Source organism: Xyrauchen texanus, chromosome 21 (assembly GCF_025860055.1).
Source record: "Xyrauchen texanus isolate HMW12.3.18 chromosome 21, RBS_HiC_50CHRs, whole genome shotgun sequence".
In the NCBI taxonomy this organism is placed as follows: domain Eukaryota; kingdom Metazoa; phylum Chordata; class Actinopteri; order Cypriniformes; family Catostomidae; genus Xyrauchen; species Xyrauchen texanus.
The window spans coordinates 18,259,479-18,274,314 of NC_068296.1; the positions used below are offsets into that span (position 1 = coordinate 18,259,479).

Here is a 14,836-nt window from a genome sequence, read left to right on the forward strand (position 1 = left end):
AAACTACTACTGAAATGTATCCTTTCTGTAACCATGCTTTGGTGTTTTCAGGGTGCAAGAGTGATTTTTATTACATGAAAAACTATTTGTGTTGCTGTTTATATTTTTAACTTCCCTTTAGCCACAAGTAACACATTAAGTTCATGTCCAATAAGAGATTTATTTATTTGTTTATTAATTTGGTGGTGTTGCTCCTTGTTTGACAGCTGCACATGGTAGATATCCACTCCAGTCAGAGAACTAAAGGGAACAGTAACAAACACAGCAATTTTAGCCCTCTTCAAAGAGCTGAATATTTACTCAGTTTACAGTATAAACTACAGTTCTTTTACGTGGGCAGCATTTGAAAGCATCATAGATAACTTTGATGTGAATGTTGTTCCAAAAGGTAGGCAAAATTATGCTGCCTTCTAAAGTGCATTTCAGAGCTAACACGTTATTGCACCAACAATAGCTAGGCACAGTACAACAAATTAAACAAAGTGTCTCGAGACACTTTTATTTTCCAAGTTTAAATTTGTTACTTTTTATAGGGATAGTTAATCAAACACCTTTTTTTACCATCAATCTCCACATTCACTTTCACAATTCTTCTTATTTTGTTTTTAGCGATTTAGCTTCATGCTCATCGCCACCTTCTGGGCAGGGAGGAGAATTTATAGTACACAAATGACTTAAATATTGAACTGTTTCTTAGCCACACCTAGAATATCACTTCTGAAAATATGGATTTAACCTACTTTTATGCTGCCTTTGTGTGCATTTTGGAGCTTCAAAATGTTGTTACCCATTCACTTGCATTGTGAAGACATATAGAGCTGAAGTACTATTATAAAAATCTTTGTTTGTGTGCAACAGAAGAAAAAAAGTCATTCACATCTGGGATGGATTGGGGGTGAGTAATTGATGAGAGAAATGTAATTTTTGGTGAACTATTCCCTATAGTATACTCACATTTGTGTTTCTAACTAAACATGACTATTTTAGACAAATTAGCCAATGTTTGTGTGTGCTAAGTAGTTTTATGATTTTATTACGCTCGTAGTTGCATAGGGCATTCCAAATTGTTCATATGGTGCCTTCTCAGTTATGGTACTTTTCCACTGCACCAGTGGCGGCTGCTGGTCTTTCAAAGAGGGGAAGCTCATTTTCGGGCCTACATTATAAACTCATTTACCCTATTTTTTGCACTAAATCAATCTTAGGTGTTGATCTGCCCTGCTGTTTAATTCTAATTTTTTCCTCGTAAGGAAGACTTTCAAATGGCTTCGCCAAAATCAGGTCGACAATATTAGCACCGTCTGCCATCGTGCGCAGTTTCACTCGTACGACGCTAGCCTAGCCTACTGTATGAATGAATGAATGAACGAATGAACGAACGAACGCTCTAAAACAAAATATATTAAACTTGGTAAAACTGAAACAAGGAATGTGGTGTATAATTGTGTGAAATGTATTATGCAAATTGACTAGCAATTTCAGCCAAACTAATATAAAGAAATAGGTTGCAGCAGTTTGTCTTTCGACTACACTTGAGAAATCCGCGATGGGACTGAGCCTGAAATAGCTTCAGTGACTTCTTATAGTACAGATTCGCTGTCAGTCAAAAGGAGATGCAGTCTTTCGACAGATCCTCCAATCATCACGCGGAAGCCCGGAGTCCGGGCCAGCCCACTCCTCATTCACCCCCAGAGACGCTGAGCGTCCGTGGGCGGGACATAATCGCAGCATTTATCCAATGACCGTCTATTTTCGAGCACTGAACAAAACTGTTCAGAGCAGCCCCGTTGAAGTCAATGGACGCTTGGCTTCAACAGGGAAATGCACTGACGCTTACGGGAATGTATGAGAAGTAAATCGAGTCAGCCGACCTGCTATATGTAATGTAGCTGATTCTGAACGAACTCGTCTTCGAGATGAACGTGTTCTAACGCATTTTTAGTCAATAAATTGTTTACACAATAGTACATATTTGACCATTATTTTTTTGACATTATAGGGGAAGCTGAGCTTCCCTTGCAGTCTTAAAGAAATCCCCACTGCACTGCACGTTACGGTTCGACTCGCCTCAACTCTACTTGCTTTACTTTTCTGAGCTTGCGTTTCCATTGCAGTTTAGTGCCACCTCAACGTGAGTGGAATTATTGGCTGATCGTCATAGTTGTGCCGCTTCTACTGCCGTGACATTATCTTAAACATGAAACAAACTGACCAAAACAATAACACGACTGCTAGCTTTTAGCTACTAGCTCATTGTGCTGCATAAAGCAGTTGTTGCATGGTGATATTACACAAGTGTAACAGTTAAATTGGCCTGGTTGTTTTAGAAGCAAGCTTCCAGTAGCTGGTCAACTAAATATAGTGAAGCTTTCAAGCAGAGTATAGAGTTAATATAACAAAACATACCATCAATCCATCGTGAATCAACTCCAGTCCAGGGCACTCTCCCTCCCATTGCTCGCCGGTTTAGATAGCGTCCATTTGGTCGAACCACTTCCACTTTTCCTTGATGTAGTCACTTTTAAGTTAATTTTTTTAATTTTTCCCTACACTGTTGGTAAGTCTGGTGGTAGCCGTGTGTGGCCAACAGCTGATACACTTCCTGAGAGACTTTTTCGTTTCGCCATTGCTAATGAGTGGAATGGTCTGCACCTCGTTTATTGACTATAGCTTGGTTTTGCGCACAGCTATTTCTTTTTTCACAATTTGAAGTTCGCGTGAACAAATGATACTAAATGTTACTAGAACTTTTAAACTAGCGGGTTGATGTCGCTTGTTGGAAATCCAGTGACGCTGGTAGCGATGATTCTGCCTGACCAATCAGTGATCTGCAGGATTTTTATGTCACATTTAGTATCGGCTCTGCTCGCTTGGAACCTAGACCTGGTACTAAAAAAAGTACCAGGTACTATCCACAGTGGAAAACCCCAAATAAGCGAGCAGAGTCTAGTTGTGCAGTGGAAAAGCCCCATAAGATTGCTACTGTAGGCCACTTCCAAACTAATCTGTTTAAGTATGAAAACTCCATTTTCAGTTACCTAATGTTTTCCAAAGTGTACGGTAATGGAGAATGTTTTTGAAAAAAGTTCAATTTTCAGTAAAGGAAAAGGACATTGTAGTATGGGTGAGAAGGGTATATGTAGCGAAATGAATGCATTTTCAAATAAAAAAGTATTAGTGTGGACATTGCCTTAGAAGGCAAGTCAAAATCACTAGGTTTTTGAACAGATTTTACTTCTCTGGATTATTTAAGAGAATAATAAGGAAAGGTTTTTGGAAAGTTTGAAACAAACAGAGTGTAACAGAAGAAAGGTAAAGTAGAGTAAAGATGGAGAAGATGAAACGAAAGAAAAGGACCATTGAGAGATGGCTGACTGTACTGGTAGCCTTTCCCCTGTGTTTTTCTTTGGTCTGATCCACAAAGACAGCAGCTGGCAATAGTGTTCTGGCTACAGGAGCCTTGACAATGGTCTGCCTGTGTGAGGCTGTCAGAAAGTGTTTAGCTAGTTGGTAAAAGATGGTGCCTGTTATACCAATAGTGCACGGCCTGTCTGCAGCTAGTTACATCTGTCACACACATGATCACACCATAAATACCAGACAGAAGGATTTGAAAGCCATTTCACCAAGTTACCTTCGCCTTCTTGGTACCAATAAGAAAGGTACTGCTGTGTGTAGCGGTGGCCTGTTGCATATTTGGTCAAGAATTATAGTAGAGCAGATGCAGGCCATATCTCTTAGTAGTATCTTTACGGACACATAAAACTTCCCATTCTCTGTCCTCTATGCACCACCTGTTTCTCATCCTAGTCATTAGATCCCAGCTTTAGCTTTGATTCCTCCTGCTTGGCTTGCTACTATATACCTGCCTCTACGTGTATGTGTGTTTGAGTAAAAGATGTTTAACTTAAGACAAGAATGGATTAAAGAACTGGGTCAGATATCAGCTCTGGTTGTAGAATCAAGGAATTTAAATAAGCGCAAGTCTTAGTTTATCTTAGGTCCTTCTGGCACAAACTTAAACTCTATTGAGTGTTGCGATACTCTCCTGAGGCGCAAACAAGGTAACACAAACACAATCCCTTTTTTTGCTCTACGTCATTAACTGCTGACAGTTATAATTCCACTGTTGATGACACTCCCCAACAACCTTCTCCCCAAAAACACTTTGTATACTTTGAATCAACTGTTTCAGTTTCATACTTAACATTTTATATTATTCAAGACCCCATGAAATAATTTGACGGACCTGCATTTCTTTCCAGTGTGACAAATTCCTATTGAATTATGACCGGAACATAATGAAGGGCTCATAACCTTTTTTTAAATAGCCAATAGGCTTGAGTTATGTCACAGCCATGAACCATGGTTTTCTATTTGCTAGTTGTTGGCATGTGTTTTTAAGGTTAGTGATATTCTCATTCTAGAGAGCCTTTGATTGGACCAAATCCAATGTAGTGCATTTTTTGTTTGTTTTCCCAAAAGAGAGCAAAAGTTTGTTTTAAAAAAATTGTTTTTTAAATGTGTATACCATGATTGGTTGTCAAATGTTAATTTGGTCAACTTTTTAGAGAACACTAACATTTGTAGATGGACTTAGAACTAATAGACATGGACTAAAAGCCACAAAACTTGAATTTTGATTTCATTTGGTGTTTAAAGACAGAAAACTGGTACTTTTCTGGCAGGGAAAGCACTAATAGAGGGCTGTTTATAGAGATTGTGTCATCGGAAGGTCTCACTGCTTATATACCCTTAATGCGTGATCTGCTGGTGACAGACATTGGGTACAAGAGTTTAAAATGTCCTACTTGTTCATGTAGTTGCCCACAATCTTGTAAAGCAAGCAAGACTTGAGGCCTGAAGGGGGGATCAGTCACTATGTTTTTACTCACTGCTGGGAAGTCTTTAAACATGCATTTTAAGCGACGTCAGTGGGCTCCCCTCTGGTTTTCCCGGTCCAGCTCTCTCTCCCAAGGGCATTACACGAGAACTGGCTCTGAAGTTTGAAACAGACAAAAGCTCAGTATTTGCTTGCTTGTCTCTGAGACCTTTAGTTCCCTATTGAGAGAAAGCGAGCAAGAAAGAGAGAAAGAGAGGAATCACAACAGCAGAGGGGGCATTTTGGTTTGTCACAATATGCTGATCTTCTTAAGAACAACCTTCTGTAATTAATTTTGTATGGTCATCATGCAAACATGTGATGGGAGCAATTATGTCTGTTTTCTTAGTGCGTTGTCTGCCACTGTCACACAAATACACGTTGACAACTATTCTGCCTCACACCTGTTCCTCCTGCATGTCTGGGTTATACAGTATGTATTATGCAGGTCTATTTTAAACAGACCAGGCCATTGAAGCATGTCCGTGACTCTTTCACCAGTGGTAATGTGGTATGTGTGTGTGAATAATACACTGTATCTGTATTAGTTTGCATGAGAAGTACTGTATGTGATTTGGCATAAATTAGTTTTCCAAGTTGATAAATGGACTTGAACCAGGTTGCTTGCCTTCTCACACTCTGACAAATACACAGACATACACTCTGTGATCTGATATCTTCTTAGAGCATTCCAGGTTGTGCCCTTTACTCCACTAATGGCTTCTCGGACACTATGAAGCATAACTCACCCTGACCACGCAGAGATTCACACCACAGAACTGCTCTCCTTCAGTAGAACGCTTATCGCACCACACTACTTTTGCCTCTGTTACCTGATCTGAGCTGACAGGTTTATTTCTGAGATATTTAATTATTTAAAGCCTCTATAACCTTGCGAGTATGTATCTGAGAATTGAGGACTGGTGATTGTGTGTCCGTGTGAGTGGGTGAAGGGGTGCAGACCAGAGATTTAGACCCTGACCCAAATGGCGCACTTGATGTAAACTTGCGCCTTTCGCTCACATGTGTCATTGAAATCCATGAGACCATAGGGTGTCCCATTTGTCTTTTTAGGTTTCATAAGGGTACTCATGAGTGCCTCAGACTTTCATTGTTATTGCCATTTGGGACAGGACAATTGGCTTCAAGTGCTTTTCAAAATGTTGGAAGCACAGATTATTGTTTTTGGTGTCTGCAATTTTGCACCCCAAAACTGCTCAAATTACTACTCAAACAGTAACATTTCTTACCAAAAATGATTAACTAAGCTCAAAATTGTTTTTGGAACAAAAATAGGTCAAATCCAATTGCAAATACAACATATACATCTATGACCCAGATGGCCACAAGAGAGTCCATTGATGCTGTATTGTCCAGTATGTCATAACAGCACCGTTTTCCACCATTTGTCTACCTATGCAGAAGCTTCTCTGTGTAACTGTAAGTGAAGTGAAGCCAACTGGAACAATGTGCTCTAACTTTAACAACAGCCTGAAAGCTTCCTGTGCAAAAAGTACAGTACAGTTAACTTGTGTTTGTTTAGAAGTAGGGGAAGTATATGAGAGAGAAGGAGAGAGATAGGACATGCGTGACATTTGAATTATTTATTAAAATGGATCAAAGATGTGGCATGTTAATAGAGGTTCAGGTCCTGTACTTGAACTTTAGATGTCGACTAACAGCTTCGATCAGTCCATGCAATCTTGATCACAGTGTTTAGATTGTCTTGTATAGCCAGACATTTTTAAATCATACTAACTGCTTAATAAGTATTCTTTCTGGTATAGATCTTATGCCTTAATTCCTCGTTGTTGCTTTTCATTTTGGTTCATGCATTCGTACGTTTAAAAAAAAAAAAACTAAGTGTTGGTTTCATTGTGTATTCCAATTCCAAGTTTGAAAGCTCCATTTTTCTTAGCTGGAATATGCCCCCCCAACATCCACTGCTTAGAACTCTGCTTCAAAGAGCTGCAGAGAGATGCACTCTTCTCTTGCTATCGGGACTCTAATATAAGTGAGATCAAAGCATACATATCTACGTACATTTCTGGCAGCTGAAAATGCCTCTCATGTCTGTCGATTAACATTCTGCAAAGACTTTAGTTTCCCATTTTGATGTAGCTTAGTGTGCTTTGCTGAAAGTGGAAACTGTTGGTTGCGCTATACCCAGTGTAATTTTTAGATCGAAGCAACAAAAAGGTCTTTACCACCCAACTGTGATCCAGATTTGTCCACAGTTCAGATTAACCTAGAAATGTGAACAATAACAGGCCATGACTGGTCTTTTAAATGCAATCTCAACCTCTCATCAAGGTGTATGTTTATAGTTCCAAATATCATGAAAGCATCTTATCAGCCATGTAAATCTGGTTGAATTGCCAATTGGCACAAAAACACCAGATTAATATGCCAGCAATGCACAATTTCATTTTCATCTTCTGTGCCTTCAGCTCTGACCTGCATAACCTGAGCTGGGTGGTGCAATCACTGTAGTATTACACACTGAATCACACCTCCAGGTAAAACTACACCATGTTCTGCATTAAATCCTTTATAAAATGTTTTTCTTTTAGAAATTCATAGTTCACTACACTTCACTTGAAACCTTTCCAGCACTCAACTAAAAATAATTTAATGAAAATGTTTTACTTTAAGAAGCTTTTAAAAGAAGTGGCATGCTATGCTAGAACTTGTTGTTTCATAGTGTATTAAATGGACCTATATTTCATCATGTCTCAACTTGTGGTGCCATTCCTACCACCTATCCTCTAATTTGAGAGCAGTATTTTTAAGATTGTCATCTGAACCACTGTAAATTCCCTTTGTAAACCTATTAATATAGCTAGTCGGTGTAAATTCAGCCTAAACCCAAAAGTTTTATTTAGGTTTTCATATGCTGCTTGCACAGTGAGATGCACATAAAATATGTTTATTTTGGCTGATGTTGTGCATCAGATTCTTGATCATGGGCAAATGTGGACAGGACAATTGCTTGTTGCTAGAAACTTGTCGCATCATTAACATGTAAACATTAACATGACCCACAAACAATGTGTTCAAAGTAAGGAAGAACTTTGATAATCAGCACTTTAAAATAGTCTACAGTAGCACAAATTTTAAAAACAATTATTCTGTGATTTACTGCTTACTTGCAAACATAACTCTAACATATCTGTTTCCTTGCAAAAAAAAACCCAAATTATAGATCTTCCAGAAGCATAGCATAATGCTAGTGAGCTGCCAATTTGATTGACATGACCCATGTCTGCCTTTTTTACCATGGGTCAGACCATCCTCCAGGGTCACAGCCCGTCGTCTAGGACTGAAATGTCCATGACGTGGAATTTATTCAAAATATCTGGGTTGTAAGGATTTGTTTGGTTCACAGGAATGATTAAGATGCCACTGCCTGGGTGACAATACACTCTTTGGCCCTAGAATGAGTAGTGCTTTATTGAGCCGCCTGCAATGAGATCACCCACCAGTCAGTGTTTGCATGGGGCATGCTAGCAGAGTGCTTTAGCTACGGCAGCGTAAAAACCCCAAATGACCCGCAGGCTTCTTTAACAACATGAGTGCTGCATAAAAAAATCCCACCATCAGTATATCAAAAGCTGCTGATCCTATTGCATATGTCTGATGGTAGATTTTACATGCATGGTTTTGATGAAAAAATGAGGAAAATGCCCAAAGAATGAATCTTTTCCTTTGTAATGGTTATTTTAACACAGAATTTGTTTCATCTCATCAACTTGCAAGAAGAGCTCTTCACAGGCAGAGCATAGACTGACTGCAGTGTCAGGACTTAGAGCCAAAGAAACAGCTGCCACAGTCTTTCTGACATGACTCTGTTGGGGGATTATGTGATTGCTTCACTGTCTCACATTTTGGATGCTTTTGGTTGATTCCAAGAGCAGGGCAGTAATTAACGGTCATCATTTACATTTGGCAGACACGTTTTTCCAAAGTGACTTACAGTGCACTTATTACAGGTACAATCCCCCCCAGAATTTAAGTGCCTTGCTCAAGGATACAATGGTGGTGGCTGTGGGGATCAAACCAGCCCACCTTCCAGTTATGTGCTTTAGCCCACTACGCCACCACATTTTTTTTTTTTTTTAATATGAAATGCCCAATGTGCTCTAAGTCCTCATGGTGGCGTAGTGACTCACCTCAATCTGGGTGGCAGAGGATGAATCTCAGTTGCCTCTGCGTCTGAGACCATCAATCCACACATCTTATCACATGGCTTGTTGAGCAAGTTACCGCGGAGACATAGCGCATGTGGAGGCTTCATGCTATTCTCAGCAGCATCCACGCACAACTCACCATGCTTCACCGAGAGCAAACCACATTATAGCAAACACGAGGAGGTGACCCCATGTGACTATACCCTCCCTAGCAACCAGGCCAATTTGGTTGCTTAGGAGACCTGTCTGGAGTCAATCAGCACACCCTGGATTCAAACTTGTGACTCCAGGGGTGGTAGTCAGTGTCTTTACTTGCTGAGCTACCCAGCCCCCCCCTCACCATCATTCTTTTCTTAACACTAAATGTTTTTTCTGGTTCTAATGAAAAGCCCACATTAAATGCTTTTTAGATTGACTATCAGCTATCAGATTAACAGAATGTGAAAATGGAGAGGGAGGAGATGAGAATGTGCTCTGATGCACAGACAAATAAGTGTGCAGACAATCACCTTGACAGATAAAGGTCAGGATGAAGAACAACTTTTTCCTGGCAGCGAATAATTATCGCCTAGTGTTTGAATATCTACAGGATAAGCAGAACTGAAGATGAGATCAAGTGGTGAGATCATTCTGTATACAAAAGAAGGATATTTACACTCTAGTATAAGTTAAGATCGTTAAGATAAAATCTATGCAGAAAATGTGTTAATGTTAGAAATTGAAGGCCCTGTAATTAACACCTGGTATTAACGTTATGTGTTTACAGTATGTGCGCATTAGTGATCAGATTTTAAAGGAAGAGTCTCAGATTTCTTGACTACTTTTACATATGTTGATAATGCATGAAATGTCAGCTATTGCTTCCAAATATATTTCCCAATTTTATCTCACTGCAAATGTGACACTTCAGAAGCAGAATGCTGATCGTTATTTTAGTTTTAGCTCCTATTTTGAATGTGGCAGAACGACCCGCCTCTCCCTCTTATTATCGTCGCCTCAACTCTAAGGGTCATCCTTTAGCCAGGCTCACAATGGGAGTGGGCAGGAGAGAGGTGGGGCACAATTTAATAAGCCTCGTTTGGGCAGTGGATGATGAGGCGCACCTGAGGAAAATAGAGCCTCATTTCCGCTGCCATTAAAATGTAGACTGCTTCTATCTCCTTGTGTGCACACTGGCATCCTCACAGGTCCAGGAACAGAGCCCCAGAACCCCGGTGTGAGTTAAATGTGTTGCCGGGGATGACAGCACACGTTGCGGCCGATGAGCTAGGATGCCAGGCCACCCTTGCCCTCATGGCCCTGGGAAGACAGGCCACCACAGAAACTGCCACCCCACATGTCCTGGACCAAGGAGTGGAGCACGTGCGACCGCGGTACCTTGCCCATATCTTGGACCATTCCTCCACTCTTTTGGACAACTTTTCTCAATGGACAATTTATTTCCCCTTTTCTTCTATTATTATTTCAAATAAACGGCTGTCTGAGGCCTGACACCACACCCACTGTGTCTTTCTGATGATTGACATATGAGTAGGTGACCTACTTTAGGTGGTCCTTCGCTGTTGTCCAGACACATCAGTGCGTCATGGTCACAAGTTTCTGACTACCTCCGAATGTGGTTTTATTGATCCAATCACAAAACGTTTTTAGACATTTTTTTACACCACGAGACCAGGGGTAAATGGGGCCACAAGCACATAATGGGCAAGGTCATCCTCTTCTTATAATCTTTGCCACTTAAAGAGGTCTTCATATATCTATGCCACAATTAGTTCTAAACCCAGACAGTATGTTCCAGGACACATTATTGTTTGTGTTCCATTCCATCAGTGTCTTATTGATCGAATCCTACCCTGTTTTGTGTATTGATTATGTAGAGTGATATAATGTTGCACCACTGAAAATTGTTAATGGTAAGGTATAAATAAACAACTTGCTGATTTCTTTACACAATGTACATTGAGCTTAACAGCATTGTCCTGAGCTTGGGGGTTTGTGTTGCACTAACCACTGTCAAGGGCCATAGTGTAGATAAGAAGGCTGAAGATTTCTAAAATGACTGGTGGCTATGGACTTAGAGATCCATCTGTTTGGAGAGGTTTAACAGGAGGCACTGGCCTAAATCTATCTCTCTTTGAAAGACAGGTTGAGAGATGGGAGAGATATTGAAGGACATTAGGAAGGGGCCAAGCGTTCTGAAGGCCCCCTCACATGCACCATGCCCTTTGATGTGATTGATGGGTGTAGCACACTTACAGCACCCTAAACATCTGTCTTATGCATGTTAAGGCCCAGGAATCTAGGCACTTTCTCAACGCTGCCCATCTATAGCAAAACGGCATAAAAAAACAAAACCGCCATCATGGTTGTTTAGTGCTTTGTAGATGCATACCTATATCTGATGATTTTAACAAAGTGAGATAAAAGGAAGGAGCAAATTACAAATAGTTTTAATGATAGAGCTTATCCCAGCCTAAGCTGGTTTTCTGCTGGATTTAGAGGGGCTTAAAACATGGCCAGGCTGGTAGACCATCTAGACCTGCTTAAACCAGCTAAAACCAGCACTCCACTTTAGGCTGGTTAAAAATATTTTTTCTTAGCTGGAATATGCAGCATTTTATATTGGTAATTAGACTTGTTACTATCACAAGCAGTCAGTGCTGACCAGACCTGCATGTTAAAGCCAATAAACAGAAGCTGAGGAAATGAACCACACCATAATGGAAAAAAATCTGATTATATATTTTTTATTGATTATTTTGTTCTAATAAATATGAATGTCCTTAGAAGACTGGATAAGGTTTCCTTAAGTTAATTAACTGTACTCTAGAGCCTCTCCCAGATGTTCTTTGTCTTTTTGAATATTTTGTTGTAGAAATATTAGAAAAATCTCAGTTTCGTTGCTCCTAATAAACGTAATATTTTTGTCTAAAAATATAACTATTATTGGACTGTCAGCATCTCAGGCATAACAGGAACCAGAAGTACTGTGCCGAGTGTGCCCTTATCAACACTCAGGCTATCAGGCCAAAACTGCTGCCACCGTAAATGCATAAAATCATAGATGGTGAGATAATGCTGAACAATTGGAAACATTTAGGAATGGAAGCAAAGTGGTAAAGCAGGCTTTGACCTACTTTTAAAACCAGACTACTTTTACAGCTCTCCTCACCTGGGTCATGCAAACGTCACTCTGTGTGTTTGGATTTGCGCTTGATTTTTAAAACAGCTGGCTGGAAACTTATGTAAATGTGGATATCACATAGCTAGAAAATTATGCAGCTCAGTTCTTATTTTCGGCTTCAAATATATTTTAACAAATTTTATATATATATATATATATTAATTTATTTATTTATTATTATTATTATTATTATTATTATTTAACTCTCTTCATCTGCATCATTGTACTTGGGTGAAAAATAATTTTAGAAAACGTAAAGTTAATGTTAGGTTAAAACTTAGGTTTTCCTGCTGTCCACAATGAAACTTGTGATGTGTCTGAGTTTTCCCTAATAAACCAGCCTTTTTTTTTACTATTATTTAAAATACAATGCAGACACAGAGGCAGTAAGTCCAATAGACTCATAGGGCTGCAGGGCACTGGCATCCTTCCAGACTGGTTTGTATCTAATTATACAAGGATTCCTTGAGGATCTAAAGCAGAAACTTTCTCCAGTCCCCTGATAGCCTTTTTTTTGAAACCCACTAGTCATATTTATCTGTTATATACAAACTAACAAGGGGCAAATGGGTTGACAGCTCCATGCCCTGACTGTCAGAGCTTTATTAGTGAACGTCTTTGTAATTGCCAATTGCACTTTTGCCTCTGTTGATGTTAGGCTAAAAGAAAATGAACTGCCTCAATGGAACATCATTATTGGACCACAAAGTTCAGTCTGAGTTTGAGACTTGAGCCCTCGAGCACTTATCTTCTATGCTTTTAATATGCCGCTGACACAGTAATTGCTCAAATGCATTCTGAGTGAGTTTGTGTGGAATGGAGCCGAGATTCTCTGAAGAGGCAGGTGTTTGACTTCTGTAACAGCTGTGTGTTGTGATTAAGAGCAAAAAGAGAGTCCATCAGATACTGTTAAGAGCTCTGGAATATCAAGATTGAAAGACTAAGGCCCAGCTGGCATTAGAAAAGTCTAGAGCCTTAAAGGGATAGTTTACTCAACAAGAAGGTTAGGCTCAGTTACCATTCTCTTTCATTGCATTAAAGTGAATGGTTACTGAGGCTAAAACATCTTTTGTGTTCCATGGAAGAAAGAAAGTGATAAGTGTTTAGAACAACATGAGGGTGAGAACATGAGGTCAGAAATGTTCATTTTGGGGTGATCTATCCCTTTAATAGCAGGCAGATATAATTTGAGCAGATATCATTGCAGATTTCTCCTTGAATCCCTTTGTAAACAGACACATTGCTGTTGCACAGTTGCAAACAATGAAATTAAATCCTGCGCACTATAGATATCAAAGCTACTATCAGCACGCATTATTTACTTGAGTAATTACAGAGTATCACTTATGCCAGGTGCTCCAGGAGAGAATAGTCATTGTTCATAAAATAAACATAATGAGATTTGACCCAAGAACTAAACAATGCTCCTAGTAATGTAACGGGAGCGCTTTTTGCACCATAATTTTACCTAAATATACCGGAACTCTTTCGATTGATGTCTTAAATTTGTGGCTGGTATTCTTCTGTTTATTGGGCAATCAGCCCTATTAAGGAGGGCCTATATGTAATGTAAAATTTGTGCTTCAGTAAGTTAGATTACATCTACTGAGGCATCAAAAGAAACATACAACCCAGGTCTTGACTTAAGCATGCCCCCATTGACACTCTATGCATCAAATCTCCAAGGACCCTGTACTGAATAGATAAAGCAAAGATGAGGCACAGATACTCCCTTTGCTCAAAAAGGACTGTGAGAAAGAGAGAGGTCCTCGAGGATTAAGGCCACTTCCAGAAAATCATAGAGGTTACTTCCTCTCAGGACGATCAACTTTCAACATTTCAACTCCTAAAGAATGATCAACTATATCAGCAGTCCCCTTTGAGAACTTTTCAGGATTTTTAATATACACTGGGGTTCAAAATGATGAGACCACATAAAAAATCTGGGATTCAAAATCTAATTTAAACCTGGGCATAAACAAAGTTTCAGGATTTTGAAAAATGTCAAAAACAACAACAAAAAATGAATAAATAAGAAAAATATACTGTATGTTTCAGAACTCAAAACTTTCTCCTCACTGCCTCTACTTCCTTCACATTGTGATGTCACACTGCATCTGACCGACTCTGAAACAACACAAAGCCTTAATTTACCTTATCACTTCCTTATAGCAATGAGTAGTAAGATGTCAAGGAGAAAGCAGGTCACTTAAGAGCAGAGAGCCAATCATAACAGTGGGCATTTACTGTCAAGTCTTAAAGGAGAAGCAGCACCAAAACCAAGCATTTCTGACAGGGGGTCAGAATAAGTGTGGAAAATTATTGTGTTTTACAAAAAAGTAACTCAGTCTGTGAAAAAGTCTTTTTTGTGCAATAAACTTTTCTAATATTATAAGTGAACCTCAAGGAGCAGATAATTATAATAATAATAACAATAATAAATGCATGTTATGTCCCCTTTAAAGACTGATATATTGTGACAGGATGATTTTGTCTGAGTGCCAGGAAAGGGGAAGAGAAGCCTGTTGAAAAGGAAGAGAGTCTGTGCCAACTCACTGTCTTAGCAATCATAATGTTGAA

General features: G+C 39.4%; 1 protein-coding gene across 3 annotated transcripts in view; it reads left to right on the plus strand.

Annotated features, from left to right (window-relative positions):
- Positions 1-14,836, plus strand: part of sema4ba (sema domain, immunoglobulin domain (Ig), transmembrane domain (TM) and short cytoplasmic domain, (semaphorin) 4Ba) — a 79,821-nt gene that overhangs the window by 11,315 nt on the left and 53,670 nt on the right. The window lies entirely within an intron of this gene.